Genomic DNA, 19,816 nt, shown 5'->3' on the forward strand with positions numbered 1-19,816 from the left:
CAATGGCAGGGAGCTCCAAGACCTGAGGACGTGTGTGTCTTACAGGCGTTGGAAGTGAGATGCTCAGGGGACATGGGCAGCGGTGCCCGGACACTGGGTGACAGTCGGGGTGGGCGGGCTGGGAGCCGACACCACCACGGGGCGTGGGGCTGAGTCACGGGTCACATCACTGGCTTCCGGTTTCCTTCTGAGGAGCCAGTTCCTTCGGTCTGCTCTGGAACGGGGTGACCTCTGCCCGCCATCACGGCAGCCGGCCCCGGGAACGGGAAGGAAGGGCCGTTCCTAGGTGACCCTGGAGTGTTGTGCACATGAGAGGAGGGGCTGTTTGTGTAGCAGGAAAGCACGTGTCTTCTCCTCGACCCAGTCATTTCGCCGGCGGGAGATGCTGTGACGGCGGGAAGGGCCGGGTTTGTTCACAGACCACCGATGCGGTGCCTCGGCTGGTGGAGGGGCGGCGCTGGGGGAGTGGGGACGCTGGCCGAGGTCCTGGCCGCGGGCGCGACGTGGGCCGGGAACTGGACCGCGTAGTCTTGGTCTCGGCTTGGCTGTTAACCTGGCGTTTCTTAGTCCACCTCCTTGGCCCCTCGAAGCTTCATCTGGGGCGTGAGGGGGCAAAACCAACCGTAACCCATTCAAAGGACAGCAGTGAAGGCGGCCCAATCACTGACCCTTTGTTCTCTGGACGCGTTCCCCGCACCCACCTCGTGACGAGGACAACGTACTGGTTGGGAGACGGAGATTAGACAGGACCCCCCCCCCTCCACCTCCGACAGCAGAGGCTGGAGGCCGGGCACCAGGTGTGTGTGGAGGAGGGCGGGTGACTCCCCGGAGGCAGACTGGCTTCCAGGCTGAGGTGCCTCTGCGGTGATGGCAGAACATGGCCTGAGACAGGCCTGGAGTGGACTGGTGTCCAGTCCCAGAGGCTGGCAAGCCGCCCTCTCTCCCCTCATCCCAGGAGAGTGAGCGGTGGCCTGCAGGGAGGGAGGCGATGGAGGCTGTTTTGGGGGTGGTCTTCCTGCCCTGGGCCCCCAGGCCATTCGAGGCTCTGCCCTCAGTTGACCTCTTGTTCGAACACACTTCGGTGCCCGTCATTCCGACTGCAGACATTGGGCAGGACCCCAGCTCTGTCTCTGGGACCCGCCCGGGATGGGAGCCCTCAGAGGCAGGGTCACAGCCCTCCTTTTGTCCACTCCTCCGGCCTCCCTGGAACACAGGCTCGCTCTGCGGAAACAGCTCCAACAGCTCCAAGGGGGCAGGGGCATCGGGGCTGGTCCGCCTCCCCCCTCAGGTAGCAAGGCGGCAGCGCGGCCCCCGCCCGGGTGGGGCGATGAGCTTGTCAGGCTCGGGTGGAGCCGGTCCTGCCGCCCCAGTTCCAGGACCTGACCTGGTTGAAGCCGGCGCCCCCGCTCAGCCGTGCCAGTGCTCCTGAGGACAAGCCGGGTTGGTGGGGGGCAGCACCACGTGGTCTGCAGCCGGGCGCCACCTTGTTTTGCTGGGCGCACCGTGCTCTCTCCTCTGGGCTCTTCTGTAAGTGGCGTCAGCGACGTCTGAGAGGTGGAGGGAAGACCCGTGAAGCGGGGCCACCGGCCTCAGGGCAGGCGGTGGGCGTGACCAGCGAGGGAAACACAGCCAAGGGGGACGGCACCGGCCGAAGCGCCTGCCCGAGGCCCCCTGGGCGGGCGCGCTGTGACAGGCTGCCCGGCACACGCGTTGCCTCTGGCCACTGGCGTTCCCCTCCGCCTAGTTCTACAACGCTGGGAGGTGAGGCATGTGACGCGCCTTAGAGAGACTTCCCTCCAAGGTGGTCACAGTTAGAGGCCCCGTGCTTGCAGGGCTAAGGGTCAGCCCCCTGGGGAGACACTGACGAAATCACTGCTTGCAGAACGTGCTGGATAACAAGTCCATCGTCACTGGGGCCGGGCACGTGCGTGGACTGTGGACAGAGAGCCACCTGTGTCCCGCCAGCCTCCTGACAAGTCCAGGCAAACTGTGGGCCCTGAAAACACAGCAGCCCTGGCCGCAGCCCTGGCCGGCGAATGGCTGTGAGCACAGAGTCCCAGACACACAGACACATGATGTGATGTCTGCCCCCAGCAGCCCCACCTCTGCTTGGGCGGGGGCCTGAAGTGGACAGGTGACCCCCAACTTCTGGGCATTTCCTGGAAAATGATGTTTATCCATCAGGTCTGCTCTGCGGTTCCCCGCCGCTCACGTAACCCCCCGGCAGCCTGTAAAGCAGGCGCTGTGTGGTCCCCCTTAAAAGGGGGCGGTGTCACCCGCCCCAAGAGTGGGGAGCCAGCTTGGCCCCACAGCTGCCGGTTCCAAAGCCAGAGATGAACCACCTGTTGCACGGCCTCCAAGGGCGGGGGTGGGGCGGGGACTTGGCGTTCAGGACACGGGCACCTCGGGGCTTGGGTGCAGGCTGCACGATCTCGCCGTGTCTACTGCTCACCCCGCGTGGGCGGCCGCGATTCCCACACTGTGCAAGGTCCAGGCAGGGCCGTCCCTGGGGGGACTGGCTCTAGGGGAGGGACAAGCAGGTCCCTGCAAGTTGGGGGAGCCAGAGGCACCCCCAAGACCCATGTAGCAGGTTCCCCAGTGTTTTGCCCACAGAGCCCAACAGCAGTGGGAACGCAGGGGTCTGCTCCCGGGTCAGGCTCCCAGGACACCCGAGCCTCACACTGGCTCTGCGGGCCTGGCATTGTACACCTCCTCCCAACACACATGAATCACATGCCCACACGCACAGTCACACGCGCGCACGTGCATATCACACACGTGCACACATGTATCACACACACAGTAATGCCTGCACATCACACCCATACTCACCGTCACACACGTATCACACGCTCACGGCGACTGCTTGATGCTGTCCGCACATGATGGGTCCCCTATGGACTGACCGGCCACCTTAGAGGGGTTCACGCTTTCTGTAACATCTACAGGGGTGTCACCCTCCTCCAGGAAGGGGACCCCCTCCTCCCCCAGGACCAGGGCTGCTCTCACTGGGAGGAGACGAGCATCCCAGGGAGATAAAGTAACTGGGGCAGGGGAGGGAATGAGGCCTGGGCGGGAGAGCTGACCTCTGACGGGTGACCCCAAAAGGCTTGAGCTCCCCTGCCAAATCCGCACCCTCTCTGTCCTCCTTCCTCGGCAGACCTAGGACCCCCCAGCACAGCCACCCTGTGCCCTGGCCCCCCCATCCTCTCCCTTCAGACCACGCACCACGACGAGCTCCACGCAGAGAGACCGTGGCCCCCAGTGCATCCTTCTTTCCCCTTCTGTGCACGTGGGACACCCGGCAAGTGGCCTCCTCCAAACTCAGGCTCCTCCCCAGACGGACACCCTCACCCCCTTACCTGGGGGGAGCCTCGCAGCAGGTGTGGCCTGTAAGAGATGCCCTGATCACGAAGCATCTCTGGTCTCTCCACTCCCTCCGCAGCCTGGGTGGGAACTTAACTAGGGGAAAAAAGGAGCTTAACTAGGTTTTGGCCGGAACGTCGAGCCTTCCCCGTTTTCCCAGCCTGAGTTCCACAGTCACTCTTGAGCGGCCATCCCTGCTGCCGGCCCAATGCCGCTGACCCCTTGCCCACTTCGGCAGAGGCTGGGCGGGAGGAGGCAAGAGCGATGTCAGGGCTGATCCACCCTGAAGAGAGAAAGCCTGCGTCAGGGAGGAACGACAGAGAGGATACAGACGGGCTTGACCGGCGGTCAGGCTCTCCCCTGAGCTCCTGGGTGGTTGTGGGCACCGCGTGTGACCTCGAGACACCATCTCCACGTGGAGAGAACACAAGGTTACCTCCTGTCCCCCGGGCTGGATGCTCTTTCCAAACAGAAGCCCCTGCTCTGTGTGGGGCTGCATCTGCCCAGGCCCCGGGACTGTGTCTGTGACAAACCTCTGGGCAGACAGCATCATCAATCAAGGAAGGAATCAGAGCGAAACTGAGCCAGGTTCCGCCCCCGGTGGGCACTTCCTCGGGCGCTGGTTTATACCGAGTGCAAACAGGACGTGTGTCACAGAACAGCAACACTGCCGCTGATCAGAGTTACTTCATCTTTGATCCTAAGGGCCCTGACCAGATGCGGTGGACCTTGTACCGTGTTTACAGGTGAAGACACGGATGCACAAGTTAAGCTCCCACGTCAGGGACAGAGTTACACCCGAGAGCTCAAGTCTCCTGTCTGGAGAGCTCTCCGTTTGCAGCGTTGTATTTCATACCAAGTAATGAGGGAATATTAAGCATCTTGGCTTTTAAATCAAGTCCTGCTAATAAGAGGAGGACATTTAAAAGATGTAGACTTAGATCTTCAAATATTCTGCTAAAAACCAAGTCAAGGGGCTGGGTTGATCCAGTGATTAGGAGCCCCGCCCTTCCTACCTCGCTTACGAAGTGGCTGCTTCCCGGTGCTGGTCTCCGGGGTGGACCCACGTTCTCCACCCGATGCTGTTGTCAGCTTCATGGAGAAATTGATTGCTTATTATGTATTGAGGTCTCTGTACTTTTCCAGCTTCAAGATGCCTTTACAGGAGCATGTGTCTGTCTCCAGCTGGGCCTCTGGGTGGCCGGGGGCGGGTGTGCGGGGCTGGGGGCTGGGGGCAGGGGGAGGTGTTTGCCTGGCTGCTGTCTAGGGAAGGACAGACTCTGAGGTCTGTCTGATGGGCTGAACCAGGAGGCTTGGAGCTGATGACGTTTCTCAAGAGGAGAGAAGCTTGTTCCTCCCACCGAGGCAGAGGTGGGGGGAAGTCATAGGAATTTATAGGGACAGAGAGGGGATTTGCTTGAGAAAGTCACTGTGGGGCCTCAAGGCAAACGGCCCTTCCCAGCCTTGGGTGTCACTTCTGAGGGGATGGTCCCCGAGGCCCGAGCTCTTGGTCTAAACTCTGCTACTCAGGGCAGCGGGCAGAGGTGAGACAGAGTCCGGGCTGGGTTTCTGTGCTGACAGCTGACTTTGTAAACCCACGAGTCAGGCCAAGTTCGCAGTTTCAGCCGCCCCCTTCCACGTCCTCCCACCCCCAAGCATCTCCGGGGCTGGCCTGCTCCGGCCCCGTGCCCCTCAGCCTCCCCCCACCCCTCAGGCAGGACTCCTCTGGGAGTGCAGATGAACGGCCCCCTCCTTTGCGGTGTCTCTTCAGGGAAACCCGCACTTATAGACAGGATGGAATCAGAGGAATTGGGGGGCTGGAAGAGAAGTATTCTGCGGGGACAGAAGTCCTGCCCTCACCTCTGAGGTCACACTGAACATTCGTTCAACAATTCTCAGCACCACCTGTGCGCCAGGCCCTGCCTGCAATAGGCTCCCGCTTTCTGGAGAGCAAAGGCAGACAGGCAGCCAGCCGCATCCCCATCTGACACCTGCTGGCCACCCCGATGCGAGATGGACCAGAGGATCCGGGGAGAACCCCACTACGTTCCACCACCTTCCATCACCATCTGCCCCCCGCCAGCCCCGCCCTGCAGGACGAGCGCTGGACACAGCCCCCCCAACCCCGCGTGCTGTGTCTGCTGAGGGAGGCTCCCCTCCCCAGCCTGTCCCTAAAATTGGGGGAGCCCTCTTGGGTGCCCCCCCCACCAGCTTGGCCGGGGTCTCTGTGAGAGCCACGTGGGCAAGAGCTTCTGGGGCGCGGGGTCTGCGGTTGGGGCTGGGCGAGGCCGCCCCTCGCGGGTTCCCTCAGGCTCCTCCTGGGAGGGCCTGCCTCTCCAGTTCCTGCATTTCTTGTCCTCAGCTGGTCTGTCCCTCCCTGGGAGGAGAATTTTGCCCGAGGACGTGGGGTGGGTGGGGAACCTTCCTCCTCCTTCCGCTCGGATCTGCAGAAAAGGAGGGGGTTCCCGGCCCGTGGGAAGGCTGCCACCTGAGCTCCGTCCTCTGGCAGACGCAGCCTTGCGCCGCCACCGGTCCAGCCCTGACGTGAGCCCTTCTGGCTGGTCGGCAGTGAGCGCAGAAGCCCCGCGGCAGGTGTGGGCGACATGGCCGAGCAGCTGTCCGAGGAGCAGGTGGCCGAGTTCAAGATGGCCTTTGACAGTGTTGACAAGAACAGGGACGGTGTCGTCAACGTGGAGGAGCTGGGCGCCGTGATGCGGGCCCTGGACCAGGCCCCGTCAGAGGCCATGCTGAAGGAGTTCATCTCCCAGATGGACACGGACGGGGACAGCGCCATCAACTTCCAGGAGTTCCTGGTGGCGATGGCCAAGATGAAGGCCTTGGGCGGCAAGGGCCACCTGCGGGAGGCCTTCCGCGCCTTTGACCTGGATGGCAACGGCCGCATCAGCTTGGACGAGCTCAAGCAGGCCACGGCCAAGCTTGGGGTGACGCTTTCCCCGGAGGAGCTGGACGTCATGATCCGGGAGGCCGACGTGGACCAAGATGGGCAGGTGGACTATGAGGAGTTCCTGCACATCCTGGCCCAGAAGTGAGGCTGCCTCCTCCTGCTGCCGCCCAGGCCCCGCTTCCAGGGGGGACGCAGAGGGGCCGTCTGGGTCGTGGGTAGGATGCTGGGCCCCTCCCCGGCCTGGGTTCTGCGCTCTCCCCGGTGAGACTTCAAGTGCTCGTGGAACGGGTGTGCTCCCTACCTCACAGGGCTGTTGTGAGGAACCCTAAAGCATCGTGGTGGTCGGAATAAAAAGGGGTGTGAGCTCCAAGGAGGGTGCACTGTGCTTGAATGGGGGACACCCGAGGGCTCCAAGTGGTGGCTTTTGGGGTTGAGACTCCATCTCTTCTGCTCGGCCCTAGTGGGGGACCCACCTGGAGCAGGCCGCCCTCTGATGGATGAGGAGAGGGAGGGGGAGGGGTATGGGGGGGAGGGGGAGGCTCCAGGCTCAGGCAGGGGCACCACCTGCACCACACACAGTCTATTGTCCTTTCACGTCGCCAGCTGTTCTTCAGACTCAAGTTGGAAGAAGGGGGGGTGTGGGGGTGTGTGTGCTGTGCACACGAGCATGCCTCGCACCTGAGACACGGGGTCTCACGGGGCAACACGCTGAGCAAAGGTGGGGGCACCGGAGGCTCAGGTCCGCATCACCTGAAGGCAGGACAGTCAGGAAACCGAGGGACCAGAGGTGCTGGGACGGGTGAAGGGGAGGGGGTCGCACATGCAGGGGACATGGCTCAGGGAGGAAGGGGCCCCCGGGACCCGGACCCCCTGCTGCCCAGACCCTCTCGGCTGTGACCCCTCAGGGCCCCACCGTCGGGGGTGCTCTGAAGCGGCTTCCAGGCTGCGTGTGCACCCCGCGGAGGAGCTGGGGAGAGTCGGGGAGGTGGGGATGGGAGACGAGGGTGCGCCAACCACCCCCGCCCACCCTGATATCCGCTTGGGTTTGCGATATCGCTGGGTGTTTCCTGAACTGTATCCCAGCTTGTGCCGAGGCGATGGTTCTCAGCTCAGGGTGGGGAGAGGCAGACCCAGCTCGCCTGGGGGGTTATTGCAAAATAGCAATGCCTGGCCCTGCACCGCTCCCTTGTTCCGGCACGTGGCTGGAGGGTGACAGAGCTGCCTGGTTCGTCCCTGTGCAAGGGGAGGCGGGGCATGGAGGCATTGCTGCGGCATTGATGAAGTTTTTCTACTTGGTGACACACTCAGTGAGTCACTCAGTGTCCTGGGACCCCACACGGCTGCCCCGGTCATCCCAGCCCCATCCTCAGGGTCTGGCTGCGGTCCCCTGAGGCTGGACACGGTGAGGGGAGGTCCTGGGTTTGAGGACTGGGAGACAGAAGACAGAAGTTCCCGGACCCTGAGGGCGGGCAGGAGGGGTGGGTTGGGGAGGCAGGTGGGGCACCTGGTGGAGGTAAGACATGGAGATGAGGAGGTGGGGGACAGAAGCTGCTGCCCATCTGGTGTGTGGCCTGAGGGGGGCAGGGTGGCTGTGCCCGGGATGGGGGTGGCCCCCTCCAGAAAGTCCCCATCCTCTTAGGGACACAGGTCACACAGTCTGAGTTTCTAAATTGCAGATTCCTAAGGGCCACGCTGGTCCCGGATGAAGGTCTCCAGGCTCTGTGTGGAAAGGAGAAAAAGGTTTGGACGACACTAAATGCATTCAGATTTAAATTCTGAAACTATGCTTTCTTTACTTTCTGTATTAAGCATCCTTTCACGATGTGACTGGTGGCAGACGAGTTTTGTGAGTGTTCTTCCACGTACTTCCTCTGAAACATGGGGAATCTGACACATGCCCCACGTTCATTTTGACCTTTTCCTGCCCCACGAGGCCCAAGTGTCCGAGAACCATGGCTCAGGTCTACTGAGTGTAAAACTGAATCTTTCCTTTAAAAAAAATTCTCTATTTTTCTGACTGTGAAGAACGATGAGACTCCTACCTGAGAAGAGTGAACTCCATGTTCAAGACCACCGCTCCCTCTGGGGCGGGGGGCCGGCCGGCGCAGGGGGCCCCCAGCTGGTGCCGCACTGTGCTGTTTTCCAGGCCGGCTGGTGGCTACACGCACACTATTCTATCCTCCGTGGTTTTGGCAGTGTGACGTCTTCTACTGCATGCAGTTCATGGAAGGTTAGAACTTACAGAAGGAAGGAGAGACGCCACCAGCAGCCCAGGGAGATGGGGGGTCTGCCACAGGTTTGCGAGGAGACCTTTGAGGCTTAACCCTGCTGAGCTGTTGCCCCAAGGCAAGAAGAAACCAGCAGAAACTTCTTTATCTGTTGTCCCGGGAACAGGACGGGGAGCTGTGTTGTCTGGGAGAGGAAGTGACTCACTCTGGGTCTCGGATGAGAGGAGGACCTGGGCTGGACTTCGGGGCTCCAAGGGCCTCGCCCCACCTGCACGGCTGTTCTCCAGGGAGACCCCTGGGCAGCCCTGCCCCCTGAGGAAGTCACCCTGGGAGGGGGCCTGGTGGGAGGGCAGGTGGGGACCAAGGGCGGACGGTCTCCTTGCGCTGACCCTGCAGGAGCCACAGAGAAATGGCTTCACGCTGGCTCCAGACGGTCTGGACAACCTCGGAGGGCGGGGCCCAGTCACCCCCAGTCTAGACCCCAAGGGCAGTGGAGAGGGAGCCAGAAGTTCAGGTCGGGGCAACTGGTTCTCCGTAAGCCACTTCTCTGAAACTCCACTGGCCGAGGCTAGTTCTGCAAATAGTCAACTTGCTGGTATTTCCCAAAAACTTTTTAAAAGGATACTTTAAGGGTGAGAGCCGAGTCAGATGAGATGCTCTTAGCAGCTTTTGAGTCAGTTTCGCCGAGCCTGAGATTCTAGTTTCGTTCCGTTTGACGTGTGGCTCGGTGGCTTCAGTTGTTGTCACTTCACCTAAATGTCGAAACATAACTTGACAGGGATGGACGTTCTTGGTATCTTCTTTTTTTAGGCACATTATTGGGCCTAATCTTGGGGAAGGGGAGCTGGTTTGCTTCGTGACGGAGAAGCTGCGCACGCCTCCCACGCAAAGGGGGTAAGAACTGTGGGTGGGGCGGGCTCCCCGCTGACCTTCGGTGCAGACCGCGGCTCCGATGCTGCGTTCCCTGACGGTTAACTGGCTCAGAGGGATATTTTGCAAGGGTTTGAGGTATTTGGTAAATGCTCGGTGTCCGAAATATGAACCATACACACTGACATTTGAGCAGAACTGAACTGACGCGTCTACTGGGCTGGCTGTGGTGAAACAAAAACTAATCTCAGCTGAAGTAACAACTTTCCCCCAGTCCTTCAAGACATTAACTCTGGACGAATTATGTCACTTCTGGTCAAAGCAGTTTCAAATCCTATATCCTAAGTAACACGTTTTCTTCACCAAATTGCTCCTGGAGCTTTTACGTCCTACTTTATATCTGTTTCCAACAGGCCTCTTAAGGTCCTCTTTTAAGGTTCACATCAAATTCCTCCTTCTCCAGTAAGTGTTCCAGAACAAGACCCGGCACGCTGCGGACCTGCACTGCAGTGCACACCCTTGGTGGGAGTGACTGAATCTCTCGGTGCGAGTCTCACCGAGGTGCGTCTTGTATTACAATTCCTTGTGAACAAGGCCAAGTCTCCTTCCTCAGGACCCCAAATAAAACTCATCTACATTTACACGAGACGGTAAACCCCTTGGGCGCAGGGCGTGTGGATGCCTGGAGCGTGGGCTGGTTTAGGAGACGCCACCTGCACTAGGTGTCGGGGCCGGGGGGCTCCCTCCTCCGTGAGGTATCACCCCTGCCGGGCAGAGATGGCATCCGCGATGCCAACAGCATGAAGAGAAATCTTCACCGTGTCCCAGTCGACAGGAAGAAGGAAGGCCGTGACTGAGAGAGCGGGCGCCTGCCTTACGCCCTGTCCTCTTTGAACCGTGACAACGGTCTGTGCCTGGTCAGGAAATCCCAGCACTTCTGTGTCAGGCCCCGCGGGTTCTGCCTCTCTGGAGAACCCCATGGAGAGATACAAGAGGAAGTTTGTTATGGAAATTGGCTGTGTCGGGGGGGCGGACAGGTCCCAGGATTGGCACCCCCAACTTCCCCCGCTAGCACAGACTCAGGGGAGCTGGGGTGGAGTTCAGTATAACCTGCGGCCTGAGGATCGAATCCGGCGGCTGACGGGGTCCCATCCTGATCTGAGTCTGAAGACTCAAACTAGGAGTCCCATGTCTGCGGGCACAGGTAGGTGGGCGTCTCAGCCCAAAGCAGAGAGCGAATTCACCCTTCCCTTTTGCCCCACTGGGGCCCGCCATGCCTTGGATAATGCCCCCCACACTGGGGACGGAAATCGGCTTTACTCAGTTCACCAGATCAAATGCTCATCTCTGCTGGAAACACCTCCCAGACACACGCAGACAGAAGGTTCCGCCAGCCCCCCGGGCCCCCACCAGCCCAGCCAAGACGACACATCAGATCAACCGTCACGAGTTCTCTTCCCTCGTGGAGGAGGGAAATCGGACATTCCAGGCTGTGTACCTGGTAGGACAAAGGTTTAAATGTCAGGCCTCCTGTGCCAGTGGGTAAGAACTCAGACCACTGCTTCTCTCTGCACAGTGCACCCCCTCCCCTGCCGCTGATGGGTCATGAAAAGCAGGTTCTCAGCAGAAACAGTACATTGCAGATTCTCAGGAATAACCCCTAGATAAATTACCCGGTCCCGTTTTCTCTGTAAACTCATCCAGGTTCTGAGTTTTCGGCTCACGAATGTGGCTGGCCGACCCCTCCTTCACCGCGACTGCTCGGTGGTGACCCTCCAGCGGGTGCTGCCGGGCACCCAGGAAGCCAGGGCTTGCCCCCCACCGCCCCATCATCACCCCACCACACACACGTGACCTCGCTCCCTCCCCCCACGGTCCCCCTGGTGTGTCTGTAACCTGGGAAGGGGCCTGAGCGCCTGTGTGGGCTCCTCGCTCACCTGCAGCCGCCTGCCAGCTGGGATGCTCTCCTCTTCCACGCAGGAGCCCCGCCCAGGGCCGGGCACCACCTTTCCAGCCGCCTCTGCCCTTCTAGCCTGAGCCCACCTTTGCTCTAGGCCAGGATTCTCGGTCCTGGCTGCCAATGAAAGAACTGGAGAACTTTTGAAAAAGGCTGTGTTTGTGGGTCCCCCTGATGTCCCAACCCACAATGTCCTGGGGGCCCAAGGGTTGGCCACCTGCTTTATGCTCCCGGGCACCTATGTGGCCAAGGCTGAGAGGCCAAGAGCACGAAGCACCTACTTGCCCTGGAGACCAGGGTTCACCCGGTGCCCCAGGCCCAGCCGTCCCTGGCCCACTGGGCAGGGAGCATGGGCCCTGCAGACCATGTGGGAGGCTTCCGGTCACACAGGTCAAGTCTGAGCCACCTTGTCCGGGGACACATAGGGGCCTGCTGGGTGACCCCACTGCTGCTCTGCCCCTCGGGGGCACTGGGTGCCAGGAATGTCGCTGACCCCGGAGCTCCCACCTTTCTGCCTGGCTGCCCTTTGACTTAGATGGAAGTCAAATCTTGGGGAGGGAAGCGAACACTCTCCCGCGAGTCTCCAGCAGGGACCGACCCGCCTGCTTGCTCCGACGTCTGGCCTCTGGAGCTATGAGGACAGAGCCACCAGGTCTGTGGTCATATGTTCCAGCAGCCACAGGAGACGAAACACACGGAGGTGGAAAGTGTCATGCAGTCACTCACAAGCGTGTGACGAGGAAGGCAGCGCACAGCTCCCCAGGGCATCTACTGCCCGGCCTCTGAGGGCTCCGCCCACCCTTTGTCAACACATCTGGAAAACAAATGATGCAGCAATTGTGGTCTGTTTGCTACAAGAACAAAACACTCAACTTGGGGAGGAACAGGGGCACTGGGTGGGAGAAGGGCTGGGAGCTGTTGGACCTGAGGTTCTTAAAGACCCTCGGCTGTGAGGCCAGTGCAGAAGGACGGAGGCCTCCCAGGGACCCTGCAGTGACAGCCAGGGGTTTGTCTGAACACAGGGCTCCGTCCCCAGCCTCACTCTGCCTGCTGCTTCTGAGCAAGGAAAGGCAGGGCCTCCTGATTCCAGCTGCTCTTGGAGGTCTGGAAAGAGCCCAGTGGAAGAAGACCCCGGCCCAAGCCCTAGGTCACACACCTGCCTCCGAGGCGGAGCTCCGTTTGCCCCAGGCAAGGGCTCAGGTGGCAGGAGCTCCTGGACAGGAGGGCCCAACCGTGTCACTGGGGCTCAGCTGCTCCCTGGGGCTGTGCCCCAGCAAGGACTGGGGTCGTGGTCCTTGACAGAGAGGAAATGCTGGGAAGGCTGCGGGCGGTGGTGGGGGACCAGGACGGAGCCTGGCCCCGGGCCTCCCCCTCCTCCTGGCTCTCTCCCCTTTATCTCACTCCAGCTGCTCAGGCCCACGTCCCCAGCGGCCTGGGAGAACTCGGCTTCGCGAGCTCTAGAGGAACAGGCAAAAGCGGTGAGGTCTTACCCACTCCCACCATGGACGGGAGGGAGCAGAGCTGGCCTCGGCGTTGACCTTGAGCTAGACCTCGGGCAGAGCCCTCCGCCCCGGTTTTCTTGTTTGCCAAAGGCGTGCAGCAACAGCTCTTCCCCCGCGGGCCTTATTAAGCGGCGGGTCGAGTCCCAGCCAGGGCGGACCTGATGAAACGAGGGGCACGGGCGCGGGACGAGGCCTCGGCGGGGTGTCTTGGGTCCCTGTGAGTGTGCTCACAGCCCGTGGGCTTCCGGACCCCGCGCCTGAGAGGCCGCGCTTGTTTCACTCCTACCTGTGGGTGGGGCCTGACCGGCCCGTGGGGCGCCGCCCCCTCCCCAGGGCGTTCCGTGAGGCAGAGGGGATGTCCTGTCAGGAACCGCCGCCGTATCTGCCGGGGCCAGTGCGGAGGGGTGTTGGAAACAGTCCGTTATCGCTCCCCAGACAGTGCTGGTCTCTCGTCCCGTGGGCTGGCGCTGGCAGAAAAAGCAGGTCTTCAGCACGAGCTTTTTGACCGGAGGGATGTATTCGTGTCTGTGGTGACTGTTACAGGGAAAAGAGGGAGGGGAAAATGCACTGGCAGCTCTGAAAGGGCGTCCAGTCGGCCCAGCTTGGGGCCTGCACCACGTGGTGCCCGAGGCGGTGCTGGGACCTCACCCAGCAAAGGTAGCAGGAGGGCGCGGACCTCCCTCTCCGCGGCGAGGGCGTCTAAGGCAGGGCTTCCGTGCGACGTTTCGTTCTCAGGACACGTACTGTTTCCTTCTACTTATACGCAAGGGAGGCTGGCTCTCCACTTACCGTGGTCGTTTAAAGCAGTTGCTAAGTGGAGAGCGTGCAGGTTACAGAAATAACAGGTGGAGAACGGTACAAGGAGTCGGACAGCGGCCCTAACAAACGCAGGACAGCAGACAGCTCACCTGGTGAACCTGCCCACCTCTGAAGGGGGCGCTTGGGCCAGGTCACCGCTGGAAGCTTCTCGTGTGCACAGAAGCCTACAGAGAAGTGTGGCGTGGAGCTGGAGGGAGCGCGCCCTCCCGATGTGTCCCTGCCGGCTCTTTTCTGCATCTTATTCTGCTGCCGTCCCTCCCAGCGCGGCGGGAGTGTGGCTGCAGAGGCTGGAGGCAGTCCCAGCTCTGAGAAGTGGTCTCTGTGGAGACTGGAGCAGGAGAAAGGCCATCTCCAAGGGCCGGGTGGCAAGAGCCCTGCTGGGGCCCAGGGGTGGGTGGGCAGGTGTGGAGTGTAGGGGTCCCCTGGGGAAGGCTGCTGACGCCACTCAGCCTGGACGTTGTCTCCTCAATGACATGCAAGAGCCACCAGAAGCACGAAGGACAGGCTGTTGGGGGAGTGACCGCTGGCCCGTCCAGGGGGCAGGGGTAGGTGGGGGTGGCGTGGGGAGTGGGTGAGGGAGCCGGTCAGCCTCGAAGCTGGTCCAAGGCACCGAGGTAGTGAGTGTGCAGGGAGAGGGGACCCGGACTAGAATGTCTACAGCCCTGAGGACCTCTCCTTTCTCACACTGTTGTAGTCAAGTTGCTGGGGAACTTCCCTTAAATTCACCTAAATTCCTTGAGCTTTAGTCATCCAGCTTGCCATTTCAGTGGCCTTCAGATATCTCACCGGCCTTCAGATATTTCAGCAGTGAAACACTTCAAAATCCCAGGAGGAAGTCTGCAGAGACATGGCTATTGATTAGTGGAACGTTGTCCCAGGAGTTCAGACGTAGGAGGGGAGCGTCGGGGAGCTGGCTGTCCCCGCAGCTCCCTGGGGGACCGGTCACCAGTCCACTGCATCCATCCCGAGGCTTCTCCCTTGCAGAAGGGTGTGCGGCCGGCCACACGCTCTGTCCCGGACCTGCACCTGCCACCGAGCAGAGCTCCGGGACCCTGACTTCCGATCCCCATGGGTTCTCTGTCCTCAGCATCTTGACCCGCCCAGCACGCGTGTCCCCGTCACAGTCACCTGGGGAAGGAGGGCCCCGTTGCTGAGGGTCACTGTCAGTCTGAGAAGCCTGCCGCACACCCGCCATGCCCCCCAAGCATCCAGAGTGCTGTCCAGCCTAAGAAAACCACGCCACCTGCAGCACCACGGATGGCCTGAGGGTCGTCATTCTAAGTGAAGTCAGCCGGAAAGAGAAAGAAAAACACCGTACGAGATCACTCATACGTGGAATCTTAAAAGAGACACGTGAACTTGTTTACAGACTCACAGACACAGAACATAAACTTACAGTTACCAGGGGGCAGGGGGTAGGAAGGGCTAAATTGGGAGTTCCAGATTTGCAGATACACACACTACTGTATCTAAAACAGATAAACAAGGTCCTACTGACGAGCACAGGGAAGTAGAGTCAACATCTTGTAGTAACTTATGAAAAAGAATATGAACAGGAATGTGTATGTACTTGTATGAACCATGCTGTGCCCCAGAGTTTGACACATCGTTGTAAACTGACTACATTTCAGTAAAAAGGAAAAAAGTGCCTGGCCTATGAGTTTAGGTCTGGTCGTTCCAACCCCCAGCCCCAGAGGCAGCGAGAATGCCTCCCGGGCATTTTCTTGTGCTGCAGTGACAGAGGCTCATCGCACTTAGGACACTGAAGTTAAGGGAGCAGCAGGCGCTCGGGCTGCAGGGGTAAAGTCGCCAGGGCTTCTCGTGGGCGGCGGCCGAGCAGCCCTCACACCTGAACCAAACATGTGTGGGTTTTCCGTGGCTCAGGCCTCCTGAGCCCGCCTCCACTCCCCCAAGGCGGCCTTCCGAGGCCCGGCTCTGCCTCGGGGTGACCCGGAGTCAGCTTTCCTCTTCCATCCGTCCTGAGGATTAAGCAAGATCATGAGTCGTGGTCTAAGTCCCTGCAAAAGGCTGCCCTTGGGCCTGGGGCTTCTCCCAGCCCCTCACATCCAGGGACCTGCTGGGCCAACGGGGTCATGCTGGCCAGAGCCTGCACCCACTTCTCGACCGCCTTCCCCAGTGCCCCCCAAAGGGCTCCGCACCCACTGCCGGGTCTGGGCTTGTCCTGGGGGCTGGATCGCTGCCACTCACACAGCCGGGCCCGAGGGCCTGGAGGGTGAGTGGGGAGGGCGTGGACAGGACCTGGATGTGCTGGCCGGGCTCGTGTGAGGCCCTCCGGGTGCAGGACAGCCGGGGTGGGGAGGAGGGGGCCAGACAGGGCAGAGGCCTGTTTCCAGTTTTCTCCCAAACAGCAGGGCGGGGCTGTATGCAGAGGGCGGGTACCTAGTACACAGTCGTCCTTACTGATGTGTGACTGACTCACCAAGCTCCCACGTCTGACCGAGCTCCTGTCTAGGGTTAAGACAACTGGGAACATTCTGTGTGGGAGGAGGAAGGGGGGGGAGGGGAAGCCAGGAAAGGAGGGAGAGAGGCAGAAACGAGAGCCTTGCCGTCCACCCGTGTGGGCAGTGCAGCCCAGCAGCCCGGCTGGGAGCCAGTGGACCGGGCCCAGGTCCTGGGTCCACCACCGAGTCAGGCCCCGCTATCAAGACAAGAGAGACTGAGTAAGCCCGGGGCATCCCAGGTCAGCTCGCTCGCCCTGGCCCCTGGGGTGCAGATTCCGGGAGGGACGGCAGCGAGCCTCAGGCCTCAGCCACGCTTGGTCAGCCTTTGACCCCCTCCCCTGTTCTGGGCCCTGGGGGGAGTCTCGTTGCCTCTTCCTGAGATTCCCTTACTTGTTCCCTCTGGTTTGGTCCTAACCCCAGGGCACTGACGAGCCTCTGGGGACGGGGCTCTCCCGCGAGCCTCCCCACCGCAGCTCCAGCCCAGCCGAGCTCTCGGGCCTCGTACTCACTGGGACTACGTGACAAATTCTATAAAAACTGTTACGAAGCCAGGCTCGCCTGCGCAGCCAGCCAGATGCTGACACGCCGGGATCCGCAGCAGAGGCAGCGCCTTCTCAGGAGACAGCTGAGTGAGGAGACGGAAGAACAAGCCTCAAACTGCTCCCCGGGAGGCCCGGGGCTGGGGTGTTTGTGGGATAAGGAAGCGGTGGTCTGAGGCGTGGGGCGCGTGGGGCAGGGCGATTGGAAATAAGAAAAAGGTGAGAAACTGTTCTGCGCAGGCATGAACTAAGCTGCAGGCTCTTTCCTGGGATGCTCGCTCAGGAGATGGAGGAGCTAGTAGGTCCCGAAAGTGGTGTTTTTGATGCTCTGTCAGAAGGTCTCCGAGCGGACACTGGTGCGCACCCGGCTGCCCAGCTGGGAGGTGGGTGGTCCTAACTGGTCTTAACTGGCTCGAGCTTGACCTAGACACAGCGGACTCCAAGCTCCTGGAAAACAACTCGGGCAAACGTCTTACCGGTTAGGACCCGTGATGGGTGGAGGACACGCGTCTTTAAAGCAGCAATTAGAGCGAGCTTAATCGGTAAAGGCAGGTTACAGGTGTGATGGGTTTAACTGGTGGTGACCCTCAGTTTCAAACCCTCCGGGCTGAAAACAGAGGTGAACATGCATCGTCTCGCAGCTTCTCTGGGAGCTAACTAGCCAGCGGCTCCGGCCCCTGCCCCCGACGAGGAGCCGGCGGCCGGGGCTGCTGCGCGAACCAGCGGCTGCTGCTGAGGCCGAACTGACTTGGTCTTTCCGGTTCCCTCAGCAAACGTGTTGGGGCGCCCACTCTGCGTCGGGAGGACGGGCCATGGCACCCGAAGTCCAACAGTCTCACAGCTGAGAAGGGAGGGCGCAACCCAAACTGTAAAGTGTCACGGGGGCAGCACCAGGTCCCTGGGCGGTGGGACCCAGCGAGGGGAGGGGTCTAAGGGGTGTCAGAGCAGGTGCCTAGAACAGTGAGGCCGAGCTGGGTCTGAAGGAGTGAAACCCGGGGAAAGCGGTAGTTAAACCATCACACCTGCCTTTACTAATCAAGGTTGCTTGGTTTTTGGCTTTTGTTTTTCAAAAATCTTAATTTTTTAATTGAAGTACGGTGAGTTTACAACGTGCCAGTTTCTGGGGTACAGCAGCATGTTTCAGTCATACGTGTGCACACGTAGGTTCTTCTTCTTTACAGGCTATTACAAGACATTGAATGTAGTTCCCTGTGCTGTGCAGAAGGAACGCGTTTGTTTTATATACATTCACAAATATTCACAAATCTCGAACTCCCAATTTATCCTCCCCCACCCCCTTTCCTCGACCCACCCCCCATAACCATAAGATTATTGACGATGTGAGTCTGTTTCTGTTTTGTAGATGAGTTCATTAGTGTCTTTTTCTTTTTTTAGATTCCACATATGAGTGATACCACGTATTTCTCTTTCTCTTTCTGGCTGATCTCCAGGAGGAAACTCTAATTTGAAAAGCTATGTGCACCCCAATGTTCAAAGCAGCATTATTTACAATAGCCAAGACATGGAAACCTAAACATTCATTGACAGATGACTGGATAAAGAAGCTGTAATACATTTATACAGCAGAGTACTACTCAGCCATAAAAAAGAATAAAATAATGCCATTTGCAGCAGCAACATGGATGGACCTGCTTGTCCTCTGAGCTGCACAGGGCCTTAAACAATAAGACGTCTGCCCGAGTTGTTGTCCAGAAAGTTGGAGTCAGCTGCATCTTGTTCATCTGATCAAGAGTCCATGGTGTCCAGTTGGATTTGAGATATTTTTCTCTCGTCTTCTTGTAAATAAATCCTCTCTTTGCTGCAAACCTCGGCATCCCAGCCTTCTGGCTTGCTGTGCATCAGGCAAAACGAACCTGGTTCAGGATGAGAAGGTCACCGGGTAGAGGGAGAGGGAGGAGGGGGCTCGGCGGGTCAGGGAGCCAGGTGCCTGGCATCGCCGGGGCAGGATGTCGCCTCTCTCACTGCTCTGAGTTCGGAAACTCCTTGGACCTGTGCCGTTGAGCAGACGCCAACGGCTGCCCTTGTTTGCCTATTACTGCAACAAAGCAACTCGTTGGAGAGTCCTGGGGGGCTGCAGTCCCGGAGGGCCTGGCTGTAGGTAAGAGCAGCCGACAATGAGGACGGAAACCATTTCCACTTGTGGAACAGGCTGTTTCATGCTCCGGCCCTGCAGGCAAACTTACTTCCACGGTTTCAGGGACTCTGTCCGGCTGCTCTCGGGAGACGGGCTGTGGAGTGTGTCCTTACATGCCCATGTGCTGTTTCCCGGTGTTGCGGGGAAGTGCGCTGCCCGCTGGGGCCAGGCGTGCGGAGGGCGGCGCGCACACCCTGCCTCAGGCCGGCGGGCCCCGGGCACGCGGAGGCTGCGCGGTTTTCAGCTGCGTCTGCAGCCTGGCAGACGCACTGTCCCTTCGGGCCTATGGGACAGTCACAGACCGACTCCTTGTCCACCCGTTTGTGAGCGGGTCCCGTGTGCACACCTCTGCTGGCTGTCTTAGACTGCATGTGCCTTTGGGGCAGAGACTGGTGTTAAGGCCCTCTCTCCTGTCCTGCCCTAGAGGGGCACTGAGCTGGGGCGCCGGAAACAAGACAGAGGAGAGGAAAGGAAGCTAGGGGCAACGGCTCCCACCTGTGCCCCAGTCCCGTGTCTGCACCCCACGGGCACCTCCTGCCCTCCCCCCGCCCCCTCCGTCCCCCGGGTCATCATGGCTCCCATGTGTTTCTCTGACAGTAGAGTGCGGAGCAGAGGGCTGAGCTCACAGCTGGACATCGCCCAAGATGAGGAGGATGCCTGTGGGCGGGCGGTGCTAGGGGCTGCAGAGGAGCTTGCCGGGGAGAGGACAGACAGGCTCTATGCCTCGTGGCTGGTGAAGGTGCCTAATGTCAGATAACAGCCTCTTTCCCAGGCCTGGAACAGCTTCCGGGAATGGAGGGAGGCCTGGTGCCAACCTCCCAAGTCATGTTCAACGGACAGTTGTGGTCTGAGCAGCAAAGAAGGGGGCCTGGAGGGGGCCAGGGTGGCAGCTCTGGGCCTCCATCCATGGAGGACAGAGAGGGTCCCGCCCTGACCGCAGAGAAGGGGGAGATGCAGAGGTGGCGAGGGGACCTCTAGAACAGGCAGGCGTTTTAATGAGGAGCACGAGGAAG

General features: G+C 60.2%; 3 long non-coding RNA genes across 4 annotated transcripts; 2 read left to right on the plus strand and 1 right to left on the minus strand.

Annotated features, from left to right (window-relative positions):
* The first annotated feature begins 7,206 nt into the window (after nucleotides 1–7,206).
* Nucleotides 7,207–9,394, plus strand: LOC123618939 (uncharacterized). The gene is made up of 3 exons (XR_006727432.2): nucleotides 7,207–7,673; nucleotides 7,948–8,011; nucleotides 9,310–9,394. It is a non-coding gene; the product is annotated as an uncharacterized LOC123618939 (long non-coding RNA).
* LOC123618937 (uncharacterized) lies at nucleotides 8,029–14,976 on the minus strand. Its single transcript, XR_006727431.2, has 3 exons — nucleotides 12,483–14,976; nucleotides 11,307–12,140; nucleotides 8,029–10,867 (listed from the first exon to the last, which is right to left on the minus strand). It is a non-coding gene; the product is annotated as an uncharacterized LOC123618937 (long non-coding RNA).
* Nucleotides 14,977–15,638: 662 nt separating this feature from the next.
* On the plus strand, nucleotides 15,639–18,534 carry LOC123618940 (uncharacterized). Of its 2 annotated transcripts, none has more exons than XR_012504286.1 (3): nucleotides 15,639–16,348; nucleotides 16,530–16,867; nucleotides 18,044–18,534. It is a non-coding gene; the product is annotated as an uncharacterized LOC123618940 (long non-coding RNA). The 2 variants fall into 2 exon arrangements; XR_006727433.2 differs by having other exon boundaries at nucleotides 15,646–16,328.
* The last annotated feature ends 1,282 nt before the right edge of the window (nucleotides 18,535–19,816 follow it).

Source organism: Camelus bactrianus, chromosome 35, assembly GCF_048773025.1.
Source record: "Camelus bactrianus isolate YW-2024 breed Bactrian camel chromosome 35, ASM4877302v1, whole genome shotgun sequence".
In the NCBI taxonomy this organism is placed as follows: domain Eukaryota; kingdom Metazoa; phylum Chordata; class Mammalia; order Artiodactyla; family Camelidae; genus Camelus; species Camelus bactrianus.